At 51.4% G+C, this 18889-nt stretch overlaps 1 protein-coding gene across 1 annotated transcript in view; it reads left to right on the top strand.

The window, feature by feature from the left end:
- Positions 1–2661: 2661 nt before the first annotated feature.
- Positions 2662–18889, top strand: part of RAB11FIP3 (RAB11 family interacting protein 3) — a 59335-nt gene continuing 43107 nt past the window's right edge. The window contains exon 1 of the mRNA XM_075165879.1: positions 2662–2726. The gene's annotated coding sequence lies outside the window, so the exon portion shown is untranslated. The remainder of the gene's footprint in view (positions 2727–18889) is intronic.

The following is an 18889-nucleotide window of genomic DNA, read 5'->3' as shown; positions in this document are numbered from 1 at the left end:
GCAGAGTGTGGTCCAGGGGGTCACACTTGTACCTTGCCACGTCTTTTGGTGGTAGAACTGGGAGGCCATTGGTGAAATAGCAGAAAATAGGTGCAGAAGAGTAAAAAGACGACGTTCCTGTACGGAGCAGGTAGTGAGCTTCTGGAGCTTGCAGCCCCAGAGGCGGTGGAGGCAGGTTCAGACACTCGTGGGCACTAAATGGCCGGGGCAGGGGTGTCCCCCCGAGCATCCCTGGCTCCGTTGCTGTGGGTGCTGGGAGACAGCCTCTGCTCTCCCTGGGCAGCTTCTGGCAGGGGCTGAGGGTACCAGGCAGATACTGCTGATGTTCTTGTCCTCTGCATGTTGTCAGCGGCCACATGCACTCAGTCTTGCGACGGGAGCGTTGTCTCGATCAGTTATTTAATGATCAAAGTTCCTTTTAAGCCTGGACAGCAAATACAGGCGGGTTTGGATCAGCACAGACATACTACCATGGGCTTAAACTTCATCGGTTGTGTGCCTTTCGTTTGTTTGCATCCGTAATGTCAGGGTTGTGAAGTTTTAAGAAACATTTCCACTCATTTTCCCCCTGCCCACAGCTTAATTTAAATACATAGGTGGCTCTTTTGCGTAAACGAGATACTTGTCCGGCTGCTCTGTCTCTTTTGCACAAGCACCGGTGTGGGAGGTATTGGCACGAGGGCTTGAAGCCTCCCTTGGTCCTGAGAAGCTGCCCGCACTGCAGCAGCGCTGTGAGCAGCCCTGCCCGCGTGTCCCACGTACCATCGTGGCTGGATCTTCACAGAAACTATCCTTCAGAGTGCGTCATCGTAATCACTTACGGGGTTATCAAGTCTGATTAAATGTCACTTGCATTTCTGTTATCTATATACACAGATAACAAATTAAGCTACAGCTTTTGAACTCAAAGAAGCTGCCAGATGCATTAACTGGAACTGACACATTCCTGAAAGTTGTTTTTATTAGTCTAAAATCCCTTTGTTTCACGTACAAGAAGCCTGACTCGTCCAAGTCAATGTGTGCCATGTGAATTCAGCAGTTTTGTTATCTGTCGAGCAAAAAAGTTCCCCAGAAAACTGGAAAAGATGCTTGTGTTATCTTCTCCCCGTTCACGATGGAGTAAGCCGGCAGGCAGGCAGGCCCGTCCCATGCTGGGGCTCGGGGGTTTCTCTCGGGGCCGCCCCGGCGAGGCACTGCCCAGCGTTTTTCATGGTCGCAGCCCTGCGGTTTCCTCCGTGCCGGCAGCATGCTCACCGCTGCTGCGGGCGGGTGGGATGTCTGGAGCAGAGACTTCTCCTGCCTCCCCCAAACGTGTTAGAAACCACGTGGACGTGTGGGTGAACGGCTCTAAGCGTGTTGCAGATGTGATTTTTCTGTATAGACACAAACTTGGATTTAAGAAAAACAAAACAAAGCAAACAAACCCCCCTGCTGATGTGTAATGAATCAGGCACCTGAGCTCTGAGCACCTCGGCTGGGCTCGATTTTCCTCCGCGCCATTAGATGTCAAGTCTCCTTTAGACGCGAGGTCTCCTTCCCTGGAAGGAGAGGTTTGGTGATTCACCATCTTCTTCCCCAAGAACAAACCAAAACTGAGAGATTGCCCGAGTGAGTCAAAAGGCATGAGAGCTGAACAAATCCAGCACTGCAGACCGCCTGAAGACTTCCTCCTGTGCGTCAGCTCCGGAGGAGGAGGAAGAGGAGGAGGAGGAGAGGTCGATGTGTTTGGCAGGGCAAGGGCAGCGGCGCGGGCAGCTTTTGAGTACGGAGCTAATTGTGCAATTCCTTCTTTCACCTCTCGCACCCCGCTTCCTCCTGGGCTTGTTTCTCACCTGAAGGATGCGGCTCTAAAACACACGAAGGTGCCTCAATATCTCTTAAAATGAGGGTCTGCATTTTTTTTAAAAGCAGAAAAGAAGTCTGATTGTCTTGGCTTGAGAAGCATCAGTGGTGTACAGGGTTTTCTGAAAGGCAGGTTTGTGGCAGCCTGGAAGGAAGGAACCGAATGCACCTTTTCGAAGGCTTTGTTTGGACCACGAGGAATGACTGTGGTTTTGCCTGTTCGGTCTGAAGTGCCCAGATCATCCTCGCCAGGTCTCGCAAATGTCCCTTGCCCCACGTGTGTGCCTGCTCCGGCACCCGCCTCCTAATCCTCGCTAGCTGACGTGATTCCTTCCCCCTTGGGCATTGTCTAATTGTGAAAATGTTTCAATTATATGGCCTAAATTTGTAACATGGAGCAGTTCATTATCACTGAATCCTCTTAATTGGGCCCTCCTACTGGGCAGCCTATTACTGAGTTTTCCCAATTAAGATAGGACCTCTTTAAAAAACATAAAAATAAACAAATCCCTGGCAGAGAAGGACCACGTTGCAAGAAATACTGCCCTAACCTATGTTTCAAAACTAAGCAATAGTTTCAGCACCAGCCCAGTACTAATTGACCCTTCTGTACTGATTACTTACATTCCCTTCAAGGAGGACGGCCACAGTTTGGTGTCAGTTTAAGAAATTCACTGCCGTTAGCTCAAATCTTTTTCTTGTAAGGAGCTAAAATTTGTTACAAATCCTCTGATGGAAGACCCTACCTCCCCAAAGGGCTCTGTGGGTAACACTGCTTTTGTGGTTGCAGGTGAAGGACCTGACAAAGTACCTCGATCCGAGCGGACTTGGAGTCATCAGCTTCGAAGATTTCCATCGGGGGATCAGAGCTATCAAAAATGGAGGTGAGTTTGCTGCTGTGCTGCGAGGGAGGGCAGGGAGACACCACATTTCACGCCACAGGGGTTAACTGGGCTGAGAAGTCGCTTGGTGGAAACAAACTGGGTTTGGTTTTCTGAAAGTCGCTGCTCTGTGTTGGGCGGAGGGGAAGGGGGAGAGGTTGGGTGCATTTAATAATAGAGTTGAAAAAGGTGGTACAGCAGTTGTGGTGTGGTTGCATGTTTTCCTCTTTATCAGGAAAGTTCCTTCCTAAACCTATGTTGGAAACAGAAAAGCCATCGAGGGAAAATCCCTTCTGGTTTGGTGTATGCTCTCACCTATGGTTTTGGGGGGCTCTCACCTGTGGTTTTGGGGGGCTTTGCTGCTCTGCCAGAGGAGTGACTCCTGGCTGACACGCTGCTGGAGACGTCTGTCTGTCTGCTGCGCCTTCCGAACGCTGGGCACTAACGCATTTGCCTTCACTCCAACTATTTGGAGGATCAAGTGCTCAGATGATTTCTAGCCAGACGCACGTTAAACAGGAGCTTTGAGCTCCCTGACGGGTAGGTAATCTTTAAACAGGCCTGTGACGCTCCCCACGTTGCTCTCGATGGGCTCGTTGCGAGTACTTCCAGAGCAATAGCTCGGTGAAATGTGAAGTATCTTTCTGGCTGGTTGGCATTTGAACTTCTTTGCTGAAGAAAAGATGTTGTTTTTTCCCGTTGGGATTCATCTCTAATGTGAGTGTTTAGAGGGTCATTTTGGGGCAAGCGCGTTGTTAAGGGCAGGGAGTGAAAAATATTGGAAGCCTCCTGCTGAGCAGGTGTAATTTTAAATGTGCAAATATGAATTATCATACTTGCACATTAATCAATTCTGTTCACAGCAATGCTTATCTTAAACTTCAGCCTTGCTTTCCTGCAGCAGTGAACATGCACCATGTTGTCAGCCCTGCACGCTGAGCATGCTTTCGAGTGCTGATACAAGCAAAGATGTGAAAAGACCGATTATTCTTATACAAACCATGGTGTTTCATGAGTAGAAAACCCTCAAAGTAGAAGTGACTTCTGTTTTTCTGCCTGTTGTCCTCCCCCCCCCTCGCACCTCCAGCTTGTTTGTGCTCAGGATTGTAATGTTTTATGGCAGCTCCGAAGTTTTCATGGCTGGTGTAGCTTGACAGTGCAGCTGATTCCCAGTTCTCATGATGGAGGAGGAAATGCAGCATGCTATTAATTTGTAATAAATTGCTATTGGAGTAGAGAGTGTGTGTGAAAGCTCTGGCTTGTATTTCTCTTCAATAATTCATTCCTCTGGTATTGTGTTATATTAATTGAATGGAAAAAGCAGATCCGGACAAAGCTTTCAGGATCCCTATTTATTAAACTTGAAAGAGATTGATATGTATTTATTACAGTGGTTAAGAAAGGCAGAGCTCTCTAACATTGCACAGCATTAAACAGCTATAAAAGAAACCCAGGATAGGGTACAGAGAGTTTCTTTGGGCCTCACCAGCTGAGCAGTTGCTCACGTTGAAGTGATCTGGAGGATTTGCTGCTGCTGTTGAGACAGTCAATATTGATCATCCCTTTGTAAAGAAAGAAGAGGTTATACTTGCTGCTGGGTGTCCCTTTTAACAAGGTTTTGTTAATTAGCTTGGCCTGGTTTTAGCCAGAGATCGTTCTGTTGCATTTCCTGGTACTCTGTAGTTCTTTGGTCAGTCACTGAAGTGAGACCTGGAGCAAGCTTGTACCTTGCAGTGTCTGTCGTAGTGGGTTATTTCTGAAGATGCTCCACTTTTCTTTCCCTCTCCCCCCGCTCTTGGAGACTCTCTGTAGGAGAATGGCTGTGATTTTACTCGAGCTCTTACGGCCTAGCTTGGCAAACGGAAGGTGCAGTTACAAAACGAGCAAAGCTTGCATCGTCAGCTGCTTTCCTTACAACTGCTTTCGTGTTCAGTTGGCCTTTACGTCCAGGGAGGATACTCAACTCCTCGGTCCTATTCCTGTGCCAGCTCTTTGAGGTATGTTCCCACTGGCTGGGGAACATGCTGATCTAGGACTCCTCCAGCTTGCCTCTGCCTTCGGAGCAGAGCGAAGCACCGTTTAACCGCTCAGACAGCCGTGAAAGCCACGATGCCACCTCTCCGCTGCCGTCAAACAATTCTGATCTCTCTGCGGCTGTAACCTCCTGTCTGGCCGGGTAACGTTGACTGTGGAGGGGAAAGAGCAAAGTGACTTGCATGCTACAGGAGCGGGGTTTGAGACTGTAACGAGAGTCTCTAGCCTGTGGTGGCTGCCTTGTCTTCCACCCTTCCCAAAGAGAAGACTTAAGATGAAAATGTGGTCATTGTGTATCTGTGCCGGCTGCACGATTGCTGTTGGAGTGCTGTGTTGGTGGTGGAGTCTGGAGGGCCCCGGGGTCTCACCTCTGCAGGAGATGGTGAGCCCGCGGCTCTCGGGCGTTTGGGCTCAGTTCTCGGGCCCAGCTCCGAGCGTTCATCAGGAGCAGGCTGGCACGGGGACCCGCGGGGGCTGCCCGGCCTCGGGCACGGGGACTGCGGGGGCTGCCCGGCCTCGGGCACGGGGGACCCGCGGGGGCTGCCCGGCCTCGGGCACGGGGACCCGCGGGGGCTGCCCGGCCTCGGGCACGGGGACCCGCGGGGGCTGCCCGGCCTCGGGCACGGGGAGGCAGGCTCGGAGACACTGCTGGGACAGATTCAGCTCCTCGCAACCTGCTGTATCCCAGCCCTTTTTGCTGGTGGGGTGGGGTGGCTGCTGGGACACCCTTGTCCTCCCCCTGCTCCCTGAAGCGTGTGGTTTGCCTGCTTTTAAAGTTTGTGTGAAGGGTGCCCGGACGACTGGCCTGTCCTCCAATGTGTAAATAGCACAGCAGAAGGGGAAACTGTGGAACAAACATTGGCGACGAGTCAGGGATGATAAATAACTCTGAAAAGTAAAATTTTAGGGCCTTGTATTGTAAAACTTGAGAAGCTGATAATGTAGTGGAGGCAGTAATGATACTGATTTGAAGGAGGAGAGTATGTCATAGAGCGTGCTTAAAGAAGCCGGATAAGATTCTCATTAATCCTGGAGAATCCAGAGCCAGAGGAAAACCTGGTGCACCTGGCTACCATCCGTGAGATCCAATGGGACATCTTTCTAGTCTGCAGGGGAAAAGAAGCGGGGAGCCAGGGTGCCTGCTGCATTCATCGTGCTTAGAAGCTACAGCTCATGGGGAATCTTCTCTGTAAGAAACAGGTATGAGGGATTGTATGCAAACACGGACCAGGAGTAAGGTCTCTGTCTGCCTGTATGGCAAGGAGCTGCCCACGGGACAGCGGGTAGGGAGATGGAGTCTATAATTTGAAGCCAAGACGCCTGGACCGAAGAGCAACTCTAGTCTGCTGCGTGCTGGATGCAGGAACTGCTGGAGGGGGAGTTAGCCGGCAAACACGAAACCTGGGTAGTATCCGACACAGCTGGATGCAAACAAACAGCAAGGGTTGTGCTCACAAGCGGATTCCTTTCTTTGTCAAGGTATTTAAGTACCCTTTAAGCTTCAGACACCTGCTTTTTCCAGAGGCCTCTCGGCATCCAGTAGGACATATTTAATGTCTCCTCTTTGTAGCAGACCAGTGCTCTTATTTGAACTCAATAGCAGTAATGAACAAGTTGCATAATTCATGCGCGTTTTCTGAACTGAAACATCTGTAACATCTGCCTCCCAAAGAAAAGCCTGCTGGGCATGGGCTCTGTGCAGGTACCCTCCTGCATGCGGGGGGTTGCTGTTGGTGTCAGAGCAAGCAAGTGCTGTGTCAGGCAGGGGAAGGCACGTCCCTCAGCTCACAGCCTCATCCACCCCTTCTGCCTTGGCTTCTGATCCCTGAACAAAGGGGCCCCTGTGCATCGAGAGCCGACAGCGTGTCCACTGAGAAATAGATGTGAGCTCAGGGGAGGGCCTGAGGATGGAAATAGTCAAATCCTTTTTCAAATGCTTCAACTAAAAGCTCTTTGGATTTGAGAAGATGGAAAAATCCAGCTCCAGAGCCAACACCCAAACCTGGAAGCTATAACCGAGTTCCTGTTTGCTGGGACGGCAGGAGCGAGTTGGGGGCAGGACTGGGGGAGCCCCCTGGCAGTGCCAGCTTCGGGGGGTTAGCCGGTTCAGGAGCCGGCCGCTGTGCCGAACGAACGAGCGGCAGCTCAGCGGAGATACCCCCGTGGGGTTGAATAAGAGGCGTTCAGCAGGAGGAGCGCGTTCAGCTTGCCAAAGGCATTTGCCAGGTTTCCAAACGACGGGCTGAAGGGAAAAGCGCGGAGCGAGGCAGGGCTGGGGCGGGCGCAGGGCAGGGTGTTGAATAGCAAATAAAGGGCTGGCCGACGGTCAGGGCTTCGGCTGGGCTGGCTGGCTTGCTTTGGCAGCGCGCGGGCAGGCTGCTGCAAAGAGCCTGTGTAAAAGCGCTGTGCCGCTGCTAATTGGAGCTGGCAGCAGCGTGAACTCGGGGCGGTCGGAGTCTTTGTGGGGCTGTATGACTCGGTTCCCGAGAGCAGCCCTGGGAGGATTTCAATGGGTTTATCCTTGGAGCAGCGGCTGCAGTTTCTGCAGCTGGCATTTCATGTCCCGAAATGGTTGGTATGGTCCTGGTAGCTGAATGCCACTTTGGGAACTTCCTGAAAGAAAAGCACATATCCAGCCATCCCCCTGGCAGAAGGCTGCTAGCGTTAAGATCTTAAAAGCTTACAGGCAAGAGAGAACTGCACATCAGTTCTCAAAACCAGATCTAACTAATTATCCCCGCGTTGCTCAGCCCACGTGCAGGTCGTGCTCCGCAGCCTTGCTGCGAGGGGAGCAGCAAAACCTTCCCCGCTCCCGCGGCTGCACCAGTTACTTGCTGATCCGGCGTCTCGGAGACGCCTCTGGATCAGATAGTGCTTAGCCGACGTCTCTGAGATCACGGCTCTGGGTGCCCATGAACCACTTGCTGCTTGTATGAGTCTGCTAGATAGCACACGGTGGCTCTGAATTAATTTCTGGAGAGCCAGGCTGGCTGCTGCCCTGGTGACACGGATCTGCTCTGGCTCCGCGGAGCGTTTGAAGGTGCAGAGCATGTTGGATATCTGGCTCCGTCTGGTAAGATAAACCACTGTTTGGTTTGTGTAGCTTTTTTTCCCTCTGTAGGATCTGCATTGCAGATGGCTTTTGCTATGCAAAATGAAAGCTTTCCTTGCATGGGGATAATTCCAGAAGCCAAAGCTTGCATTCCCTTACACACTCCCAATCCAGTAATTATTTCTGAGGCTGTGTTTGTCTGCATCTTCAGTGGTCTCTCTTCCCAACTGATGCTGGAAATACAGCAGTATTTGCAACAGGCTACTGCTGACATCTAAGCGTGCTTTCTCAGTGGGGGTACCCAGGCCCAATTTAATATTCAAGGCGTTTGCTTTTTAAAAGGAAAGTCTTCGCTGAAGCTTAGCAGATGGAAGGAGAGCTTGTGTGCACGTTTGACTAAACTCGGTGAGTATCTGGCACTGGTATGAGCACTTCCTACGTTCTCATCAGATCTGCTGATCTCTTTATTCATGCAGCATTGCTGCAGTGAAGACTTTCCCGCTGATCTTGCCTGTTCCTAACCCTGGCTAAACCATCACCGATTAGGGAGACAGCTCATTTGATGGCTGAAGGTAGGACAGATGCCTCTTTATGTACAGCTGCCGTGAATGGGAAATCAAGATTGATTCATGAGCAAGAATAACATCAAAATTGCTCTGGTTATGTCTTCTGCATTTTTTTTGCATTGCATCTTGCACTGCTTTGGCATATGTATATATATGGATGTACTATATGTACTGTCCCTGAAAGGAGCGAAGACTTAAATGTTTTAAGGTGTTTTAAAATTTATGTGTATACTTGGGGGAAAAAAAAAAAATCCCCTGCTGTTCTTTGTAGTGCTGTTCTTTGTAGATCAGAGTTCTCCTCATCCCTGTAGTGCAGAGGGGTGCTTGTAGCACCATTACTGTGCTTGTTAAGTTTGGAGTCCACGTGCTCATCCTCTGTGACCCTTTTCTTCTAGGGACAGAAGCAGCCAAGCCTTTCTTGGAAGTACTGAACTTGGTTTTTCTCTTGAAATAGTGAGAAGAAGCCACTGGGCCTGCCCATGAGAATGCGTGAGGGTTGTCTGTTGAGTCTGGTAACTCTCCGCTTGCAGGGGATGGGGAATTAGGAGAGTACGTGCTAGTCTGTGATGGGGGTGAGGTGCCTCGGTGGTACCCTGTGGTCAGAATGGCCTGAGGTCTCTCTCCATCCCTCTCCTGCAGAGGCATCTCTGACGGGTGGGGGGGGTGGGGGGGGCACAGAGGCACGCTCCTGTGAAAGGCGGGGGCTCAGGGCGTGAGGGGGACAGAGGTCCTCTTCATGAAGGCACCGACAGATGAAGAACCGAGCAGATGTGAGTCCAGCCCAACCTTCATCCCTAGAGGCTGTTCCTAAGCGAGGGGAGGACACAGGAGAAAGCCTCGGGGCAGGTGACACGGGGGCGTTTGCTCTCTTCCTCCAGCCCACATCACACAGTTGTCTTCGGAGACGGAGAGTCAATCTTCAGCTCCCAGGATCCCCAAAAGTCAGTTTTCTGCTCCCAGGAGCCCCAAAACGTTGGACAGCGTAGGCAGCTGCTAGCCCAGCCTCAGAGGGAGGGATGCTTTCTGGGGTCTGCCAGATCCTCTTGAAACGAGGGGACAGCCGCACCACTTGGACCCCGACCTTTGCGAATGTAGCTTGGTTCTCCATGCTTGTTTTTAATAGCTGCTCGTACCCCCGCCGTGGCTCCTGTATCGCTGCCGCTGAGCGAACCGCAGGCTGCGTGGCTGGAGGGCGAGGATGCTCCTCGGCTTGCCCGCAGCCGGCGTGGGGCAGGGAGCCGCTCTGCTTCCTCCGTGATGGCAGCGGAGAGATGGGAAGTGCATCGCACCCCTGATGCACACGCTTATCCTCTGTTTTGGAATACTGTCACGCTGGGAAGGATAACTCCAAACTGGCTCAACCGGGAGAAAGGATATTTACTTCTGAAAAGCAACACCAGGAACAAAAACACCCGCAAAACTATTTATCTTCAGCCGTGCAGCTGCCAGGATTCAGCAAGGTTAACTCTGACTACAAACTTTCCCCGCGTTAGCGTAAGCAGGGAGATTTGGATGAGCGTGGGTAACTGCTTGTTCCCTTTCAAAGCAGGAGCAGTGGTGGGGAGGCGGGGAGTGAGGAGATGCTCCTCAGCTGCGAAACCTGTCCCGCTGCCGAGCTTCGGAGCAGCGGTGAGCAGAACCGCACAGCCCACATCGCCCTCAAGCTCTTTAAGTCACTATTTATTTCTGCTGTAATATGCTAGGGAAAGGACTTGGATGCTGATGGGGGGGGGGGCCACTTCTGGCTCACCATGGCTTTTTTTTTTTTTGTTTGCATTTCTTGTTTAATTTACGTAAACAATTGGCTTTATTCGTCTTTGTAACTTGGCAGCTGGGTGAGGGGTTACATCAGGGAGGAGGCTGGCCCGCTCGATGTGCGCCGTGCCTGAGCAGGGAGCGCGTCTTCCCAAAAACAGCCCGGCAGATGACATACTGCATTGACCTACTTTCGGGAGAAGCGCAGAAGTGTTGTAGGAACTGTGTCCGTAGCCTCCTCGCAGCCCTGGGATGAGAACGGCAGGGAGCTGCTGTAAAACTGCCGCTAAGGCTCAGCAGCCCTCGGGGTTCCGGGGAACGGGAGATCGGCACGAGCATCTTGAGAATTCTTTCTTTATGAATATTTTGAGGCGTATGCCAGAGAAATCTTGCTGCATCCCATCACCATCACGGAGTGTAACGGGCTGCGGGTCCAAAATACGCAGGCAGTCCGAGGGAAATCTGGTTCGTTGCAAAGCTGCCCCTCGCTTACTGCGGCAAGTGGCTGAGCTGGGATTAAATGCCCACAGCATCACCATTTGCACACAGTTCCTTGTGGGGGGAAAGCATTGCTGCATAGCCCGATTTCTTGCTAATCGCAGTAAATCAGAGTGGAGGGGCTGAGCAGGGTCCTCATGGAGTACCAGTAAAGGAAGCCTGTGGTGGCTGCTTAGACCCTCAGACCATAACCCAAGCCTGATAAAGGCAAGCTGGGGTGAGTTTAAATTATAAATGAAATACCTAAGTTTGGCACCCAAAAGAAAACTGATTTCTCTGGCAAAGGAGAAGAAAAAGCACTGCAGGGACCACCTGTTTTCTTGGGGAGCTGGTCGATATAAAAATAGAGAACAGTGTTTCATTAGAGCAATTCTTAGCGTGCTCTCTTCCACGGAGGTGATGACTAAAAAGAAAAGAAAGGCAACTTCTGTTAGGAAGAAATGGACGTTTCTCATCATCCATCTGCTGTCGCAGTATTTCTCCATCATATGTTTTATTTGAGCATGCTGTTTTGTTCCTCATCTGTTGCTGCTAATACTTGTGGGAGGCTGGGCTCGCCTGCGGTTTGGGGAGTGCGTGGGAGGAGGCTGGGCTGGGCTGGTGGCTCCAGGTGGGGGGTGGTGGTGATGGTTTCGGTCCTGCCCGTTTTGATTTCTCAGGTTTGGATGTTAGCTCCGGAGTGAGGGATTATTAATGCTGGGCTCAACCCAGGAAGCTGGGGAACGTCTCCTCCATCCTCACCTCAAAAGTCTGGCCAGAGACCAGGTAGGGTTGGCTTCCCGAGCTTAGGTAAAGGAAAGTAAGTAGCTCATCGCCCTGCCTCTGCAGCAGCAGGCAAGCCAGAGCTGTCAGACCATTTCTCGTTAGGAATCCGGTCAATCTGGTGTTATTAATCAAGGGATGATTACTCACCTATGACTTTTGCTTGTCCGAGAGCCCTGCTCGGCTCTGTCACAGCCTGGAGGCTTGTGACTGTGCGGCGAGTGTACCCTTGCGACGCCTTGACAGATTGATGTGGCAAAAGCTTGTTTCTTCTGAGCGTTTCCTGGTCTCGCTCTTAGACGGGAGAGGCTGCGTGTGATGTGGCTTTGCTGGGAAATTGGTCCTAATTGCAGAGCCGCTGGGTTGGGCTGCGATGGGTGAAGGTGGGCTCCGGCGGGCAGTGCACCCCCGGCACCGAGACCGACCTTCCCCGGTGTTCTGACTGACCACGGCTCCATCCCGTTCTGCCTCTACCAAGCCATGTCTCCTCCTGGGCTGGCGCGTGTGTCCCTCGGATGTCTCTCTCCTTGATGATCATCTTTTCCAAGTGCATACAGTCTGACTGCTCCTGTAGATCTGTTTAGCCACTGGGCAGCTTATTTCTCCTTCAGGTGGGAAAGACTCCTGCTGACGAGGTGACCCATGCTGAATTTGCCGACTAGAGACTCACAGGACGGCGGTGAAGGACTATCGTTGCCCGTCGCAGCCCAACGTGCGCACGGCAGAGCAGCTTTGATCCCGTGCTGCTCTTGCGACTTTGAAGCAGGGCTGTACTGAGTCAGCGACTCACGTTCTCCCATCGCTTCTCCACTTGCTTGGTTTTTTAAGCCTGTTTTGTTTTGCGTGTAGTTTTATTAATGCAGTCAATACTTAAAGAGAGGCCAGCAGAGATAATGCAACAACTTCTAATAAAAATGCTCCTGTGGCGGCGGTAGGAACTGGGCAACACGTTTGTAACCTCTTGGCCCCTTGGCTCCCTTCTCAGCGATCTCGTACGCTGGACTGAAAAGGTCTAAGGCTTCAATAGTTGTGTTCCTCAGCTGGCCTCCTTCCGCCTGCAAGAGAGTGGTTCAGGCACAAATAATGGTGGTGGGTTCTCTTCCAGCCAACAAAGTGTTACCAAAACCTTTTGAAAACTATCCAAATGAGGTTTATTAAAAGTTTATTTCCCTAGTAATTCAACTAGCTTTGGATGAAGCACTGGTGATCCCTGCTGGTGTCTGCATTGTGCAGTCTGTGGTTTCCGAGTGCTGCATTAAGTCACTCGCTTATGTGCGCTGTCTCGGTAACGGCAGGAAGGAAAGGCTGTCAGCCGGTCTCTGACACCATCCTCCTCGCTTTGGGGAATCTTATGCTGGAAAAGGGATTAAAAGCCAAGCTCATAGGACCCTCCTCCCTTACTTTGTTTTTCTCTGGGCACTGTTTTATTTTACAGAAGCCAGTTTGAGCAAAAGCACTTTAAAAAGTACAGCTCCCCTCTTCAGTGGTGCGTGGGGGACAGTTTGGCTCGTTTCAGAAGGGATTTTTTGGCAATAACGAGAGTTGGGGGGAGAAAAAGGGAAGGGTATTCAGTCATGTGAGCCTTGAGGAGCATTTTCCTTTTGATCTGCATAACTTTCAAGGGACTTTGGAGGACAGGGGCTCCAAACTGCTCTACTATGGCCAGCAGCAGGAGACACTCACTGTACAGACAGGGCACTTTTGAGCAACACAACCATCGCTTCTAAGAGATGGCTCAGAACTGTGAAATGCCACATTGGGAAGAATTCTCCCTGCAGGTGTAGTTTAGTGTCTCCTCTTATGTATTTTATTTCCACTATTTTGCCCTGAACTCAGGCTGAGTTCTGGTTGGGACATAGCCTCTGATCTCAGACTTGCCCACTTCATAAATAACTATATTTAGGTTTTACTAATGGTTTTGCAACTTACCTTTTGAAGTCAGAGCCTTGGCTGGAGTAGGTGTCTGTAGAGTTGTTGGCCAGCCTTGCAGTTCACCCATAGATCCCCGTGTTCCCTAAAGGCAGGTGGTGGTTTGATCCAAATCCCTTGCCAGGGCTTGGTGATTGCTTTGAAAAGGCTTTTAGCATCAGCTTTGCATTAGTTGTCCTCAGCTTGTGGCTAGTGGGGGGACAGAAACGGCAAGTAAGACCTGCGAGTGCTGAATGACAAATACTAACGTCCGCGTGTTACGATTTGCAAGTGCTGTAGGTGTTGAAAGGACTTCTTTTAATGCTCGCATCCAGGCCATGGGTTCTTCTGCAGGCAAGCTGATTCACGCAGGCGTTGCGTTGATAATGATACTTAGCTATGCTTGCAGGTAAGTTCATTGCAAGCATTTCTCAGGATTGAAAGCTATGAGCTGGGGAGGATTGAGCTGGTTTTAACTGTGTTATCTTGATTTCTCCATGTGGGAGCTTTGAGCTGGAGCCGGTGTGGAAGGCTGAAGTGCTTTATGGTGGGACAGCGCCATCCAGCCCTTGCCCCAGCTGATGCAAGGGGCCTCTGATGAGCGGGCTGAGAATCAGCTTTGTTTCTGCCTGTGTTACCTGGTATGTCAAAAGCTCTGGTGCATCTGGGCTCCTGAGCCAGGCTTCTCTTTACTCTTGTGCTGGCGGGGCCATCTTATCTAAGAGGTGCCACTTGTCTTCTGCGTGCTCCTGCCCGAATCAGGCTGGATGTGGAGCATCTAGAAGAGTTTCTACTTCAGTGAGCTCAAACGCTTGACAAGAGACCGGCCGCTGGATGTCCCAAAGGTGGCGTCTACACTGAGTGTGCTCTGGGAGGCGAAGTTAGGATGTTCTGTGGTTCGCATAGTTGCGTGCACTCTTTCAAGAGGTCCTGCCTCATTCTCTTCATGGAACAGGGAATGAAGCCGTTGGCTGCAAAATCCAGCTGTTTCCTGAAATACAGAGGTGTTGAAAGTAGAAGCTAGAATGAAGGAGATGGAGGACATCAGGAGGTCTCTTGCCAGGGCAGCTTGTGCTATTTTGGAGGCTCAGTCTCTCGGCCTTTTCTGCTGGTACGTCATGAAGTGACTCTGAACCACTTGCTGGTAGCCACAAGCCTGCTCCTCATTTTCCACACCTCCAGCAGTGAGCCTTTGTTCCGGGCTGACACAAGTCTGGAGGAATTTGAGCTGGCCTTGATGACTAGCACACACTGAAGACAACTCAAATTGCTGAGAATTAAAAACAAGGACCCGCGTGTTAAACTCAATACCAAATCCCACGTGTGTTAGTGGTGGTTTCCTGCCTGGTCCATCGTGTCGCTGCAGCAGCGGCAGCGATGCTCACCTCCGAGATGAAGTGAAGGCAGCTAGATTTATGCTTCTGAAGAGCTTGGGTACCATGAAGTTAATTCTTTTCATTATGCCTTTAAATGGTATGTCTTAACAAGGCTGGAGGGCCTGCGCTGTGTGAAGAGGATCAGAAGGAATATGTGATAAGTACCATGAGCAATGATATTCAGGAAACGAAGGACTGCTAAAGCGCGTTAGCCGAGAGGGGCTCGGACGAGGGTTGTGTAAGCAACCTTAATTCTGACACTGCCTCCTTGGGAGCCTGAGCGTGCCACTCGGTTATGCCGTTCGTGTGATTTTTGGTTGTAAAATGATAGTTTCAGTAAGGGCGCCTGGCCCGTTGTCTCATCTCTGGAGGAGTCGGCAGGTTGGGTTACAGGAAAAGCAGATTGCAGAAAGTGTCTTTTTCCAGCTCTGAGCAGTGCTACCACTTTGTGTGTGAGCATCAGATTATAAATGTACCCGTACCACTTACGGAAAGCAAAAGGGCTGATGGTTGGACTGGTGCTAGCTGTATTCTGCAGTGACAACAACACATGGGTGCTTGAACTTTGAAAGCACCAGCCCCTGAGCTGCTTCTGGAAATACTGGACAGTGCCTTCCCCTCTGTCTCTTTGCTCTGGACGCAAGATCCTCCTAAATGTCTGTAATTTTTTAATACTTGGCTGCGTGTCTTTTTTGCCACCTTGTTTTCAAGCAGCGTGCCCAGTAAGGGAGTTCAGTTTATATCCGTTGTCCTCTCTTAAGCCAACCATAACTTCGTCTTGCCTTTTTTTGGGTCTGTTTTGGTTTCCTAGCCTTACTGAATAATTCAGGTCTGTTAGCCGCATGTAATCCATACTGTTCGAATCACTTTGAGTTTGTGGCTCTGTGGTTTGCAGCAGTATGTACGGTGTGTGTTGGCAGATGACTTAAATACTTCTGAAAGGCTCTGTTTTTCTAGGTCATTCCTATATGAAGCCAATAAAACTGGCTCTGTTTCTGACCTGTGTGTCACTACTGTACCCACAGCTCTTCACTCAAGGTGCCTTTTCACTGAAATCCTGTCTTCTCAAAGCAGTTTTTAGAATCTATTTCAGGAGCCTTCTGTACCCCGGGACTTCTGTTCCTGTAGCTCTAGACTGTGTTGCGTTTCTTGAAAAGCCCAGGTTACTATTGCACGGCCGAGCCCTTTTGAAGAGCAGCGATTCTCCTCTCGGCACCAGAAGACAGCAGAGGATGCATCTCTGGCTGTGCAAGAGCTCAGCACGCGTTCACCCCCACGAAGAGCCCAGGACCTTGCTCTCCAGCTGCATGTATGCCGTACGTCCAGGAGAAATCTCCGTGCAGCCGGCTGTGCCTGCTGTTGGCGAGCTGCTCTTCGGAGTGTGGCCGGTGGCTCTAGAGGCTTGATGGATACTGGACGGAGGTTGCCCTTGGCTTGCAGTTGGCATAGGAGATGACAGTGAATACTCCATCAGCAGGAGAGCACGCAGATGTGTTCGGGCAGAGATAGTCCTCGTCAGTGTTTGGACAACCATTTTTGAAATGCTGACAGGAGTGAGGGCATCTTAAGAATAGAGTGAGATGCAGGATTTAGTGCAGAGGCATAAGCCAGCAAGAAGCAGGGCAGCACTGGGGAAAGCAGAAAAACAAATGCGTGGGGGGAAAAAGGAAGCGCTGTGGCTGACTGGACTTGCAGCAGAGCTGGAATGAAGGCGAATCTCCATCTCCCAAGTGAGTGGTGTGGACGACGCGATGAGCTCGGAAGGTGATCTTCTCAGTAGGGTTTGACTGAGCACATGCTGGGCAGCAGGGAGCTTCAAGGCAGGGACAGGAAAAGATGTCAAAGCGATGCTGCAGGTGCCTCAGAGGAGACTTAATCTGCTTTTTACATCTTTTCTTTCTTTCAAAATCACCTTAGCTTCACTGGATGGTATAGTACACATGCCTGATCGTACTGATTATAATTTCTTCTGTAAATTCTACATCAGCCACATTACCCTGGTAAAACAGTGCTGCCACAGGAATTGAACTAAAGCTTTATCCAGATACCTGGTACCCTGCCCACATATTCTGGTCAAATAAATTAGTGCAATTAATTTGGGAAGAAGACCTAGCGTATAGCTTATAGCCTCTTTGCAGGGAGATTGTTGGGCAGTAAGGCTCCCTGTAGGGTCTCTTAGAGGCTGATTTTTAGGCTTTGAGATTTTTGTTGCTTGGAGGTAAGGGGACTGGGAGTGATGGATAGAGCTGAAGCCACAGGAGAAGCTGGTCACGGACGCCCAGGTGCGAGGAATGAGTGCGGGCAGGCTTACCTCCGGGGGGGACAGCAGCCCCTAACGACATCCGCATCTCGGGGCAAATGCTGGGATTTTGAGTGGCGTTGGAAAGAGGTGGCTCCAAGTGTGCTGACCATATTGGCCATCAAAAAGGAGAAGGAAGAAGCCAGGTGAAATCAGGGGTGGGTGTAAGAGATGAAAGTATGCTTTATGGTGGCAAGAGGTGTGGGGAAGGGGATGTGAAGGAGGGTAGGGGGTCAGCTGGGATTTGGCGTTGAGATCCAAGGGGGAGAGCGGAGGGAATTTGAGCATTTGTGGTCACCACGTGCCGCTGGAGCAGGGTGGTGCAGTGCTACTGCTGGTGGCCCACGGCCATCCTCCTGCGCTGTTAATGGTGTGGTGGGGGAGAACAGCCAGCGGAGCCCTCCGGCTCTCGCCACGTGCCTCTTTCTGCACCTGGAGAATGGTGGTCTTTACCTGGGGAGTGCCAGATGAGCAGCAAAGGTCTCTTGGGTTTTTTGGCTCTTTTGGACAGGAATTTGAAAGCTTAATGCAGCCTGTTGTGCTGGAAGACTTGCAGGCAAGCTCTCCATGGCAACTCTCCCTATACACAAAGCACCATATGGCTGTCTTGGAGGGGGAGGGAATGAATCGAGCAGAAAAGTCAACCTTTGTTTGTGGTGGTGTTTGTCTTTGCTCTCTGACGTGGAGCATGGGGAGGTGGAAACAGGGAGTGCTGTCTCCTGGGCATGGCTTCTGCTGGCCGTGCCACCAGCAAGGGTGCAGGTGACCTCTCAAATAGTCTTTCCTTGCTTTTTACAGCGGAGCTTGCTGTAAAAATAAACCCAGCCTGCGCAGAGACCCCTTTTTGGGCTGGGCGCTCTGCAGACAGATGGAGCAGCCAGTCTCATGTTTGCCCCTACACCAAGAAACACCCGAAGGGCTGGGAAGGCTGCGGGAGCGCTTGATTTGGGCAAGAGCTGTACAGGAGGCAGCTGATGTCGGGGAGCTGTTTGTGCGTTGCCTGCCCACGCTTTATACCCCTGCTTCCGAAGGGAACTAAAAGCCTTCACTTAACTGTAAATCCTCTCTTTTCAAGTCCCTTTGGAAGGAATGAGCAGAATAAATATCTTTAGCTGTGTCTGTAGAAAAGCAGGAAGCTTTTGTGTGTCTACTTGGAGGGGGAGGAAAAGAAATGATAAGGGAATAAGCAGAAGGGAGCAGCCTGTGCCTGGCTCTGCCGCCCTCGGGGTGCTGCTGCGGGGTGCCACCCGCAGCACTGGAGATGGCTTTGCAGGGTGGGCACCGGGAAGGCTGGCTGGGTTGCCCGGCCGTGTCCGGCAGAGGTGCGAGATCAGGCAGCTGGCAGCTGCCCAGCACCCAGCCATTTGGCTGGAGTCCTGCTGCTGTCGGCTTGGATTCAGATGTGCTGCAGATGAAGCATTTGCGCTGTGCCGGGGCATGCTCAGAGGCTGCGGAGAGCAGAGCTGTCACCGGGGCTCACGCTGGGACATGCTGCAGGGCAGAGCCCTGGCCGGGCACAGGACCAGGGCACTGGGCAGGCAGCCCGTGTCCCAGTTGAGCTCATCTGGCTCTTTGGGTGCTCCCATGCACATCACAGCCACCTCTCTGGAGGTGGCCATTGCCTGCGTGCTGTGGTCTGTAGTCGGCAAGAGACGTGGCTGGCTGTCCCCTCTGTTTCGATGGTGTGACATGGGTTGCCTTTCGGGAGCGCTGCTTGGTTTTTCCAGAAGTGGGCAGAGGCTCCTTTTGGTGAGACCCACTCTTGGGTGCTCCCACGGCTTTGCAGCAAGTAGATCGCTGTCCCCATCCCCTCGGTCCTCCCTGCTGTCAGCAAGGAGGCTCGCAAATTTTGGGACAGGGATAACTGTTGGGAAAACTCCCAGTTGTAGGCTCAGACCTGGGGGTGGAGCTGTGCA

Source organism: Calonectris borealis, chromosome 16 (assembly GCF_964195595.1).
Source record: "Calonectris borealis chromosome 16, bCalBor7.hap1.2, whole genome shotgun sequence".
NCBI classification, from domain to species: Eukaryota; Metazoa; Chordata; class Aves; order Procellariiformes; family Procellariidae; genus Calonectris; species Calonectris borealis.
This window is presented reverse-complemented; position numbering and strand designations above follow the sequence as displayed.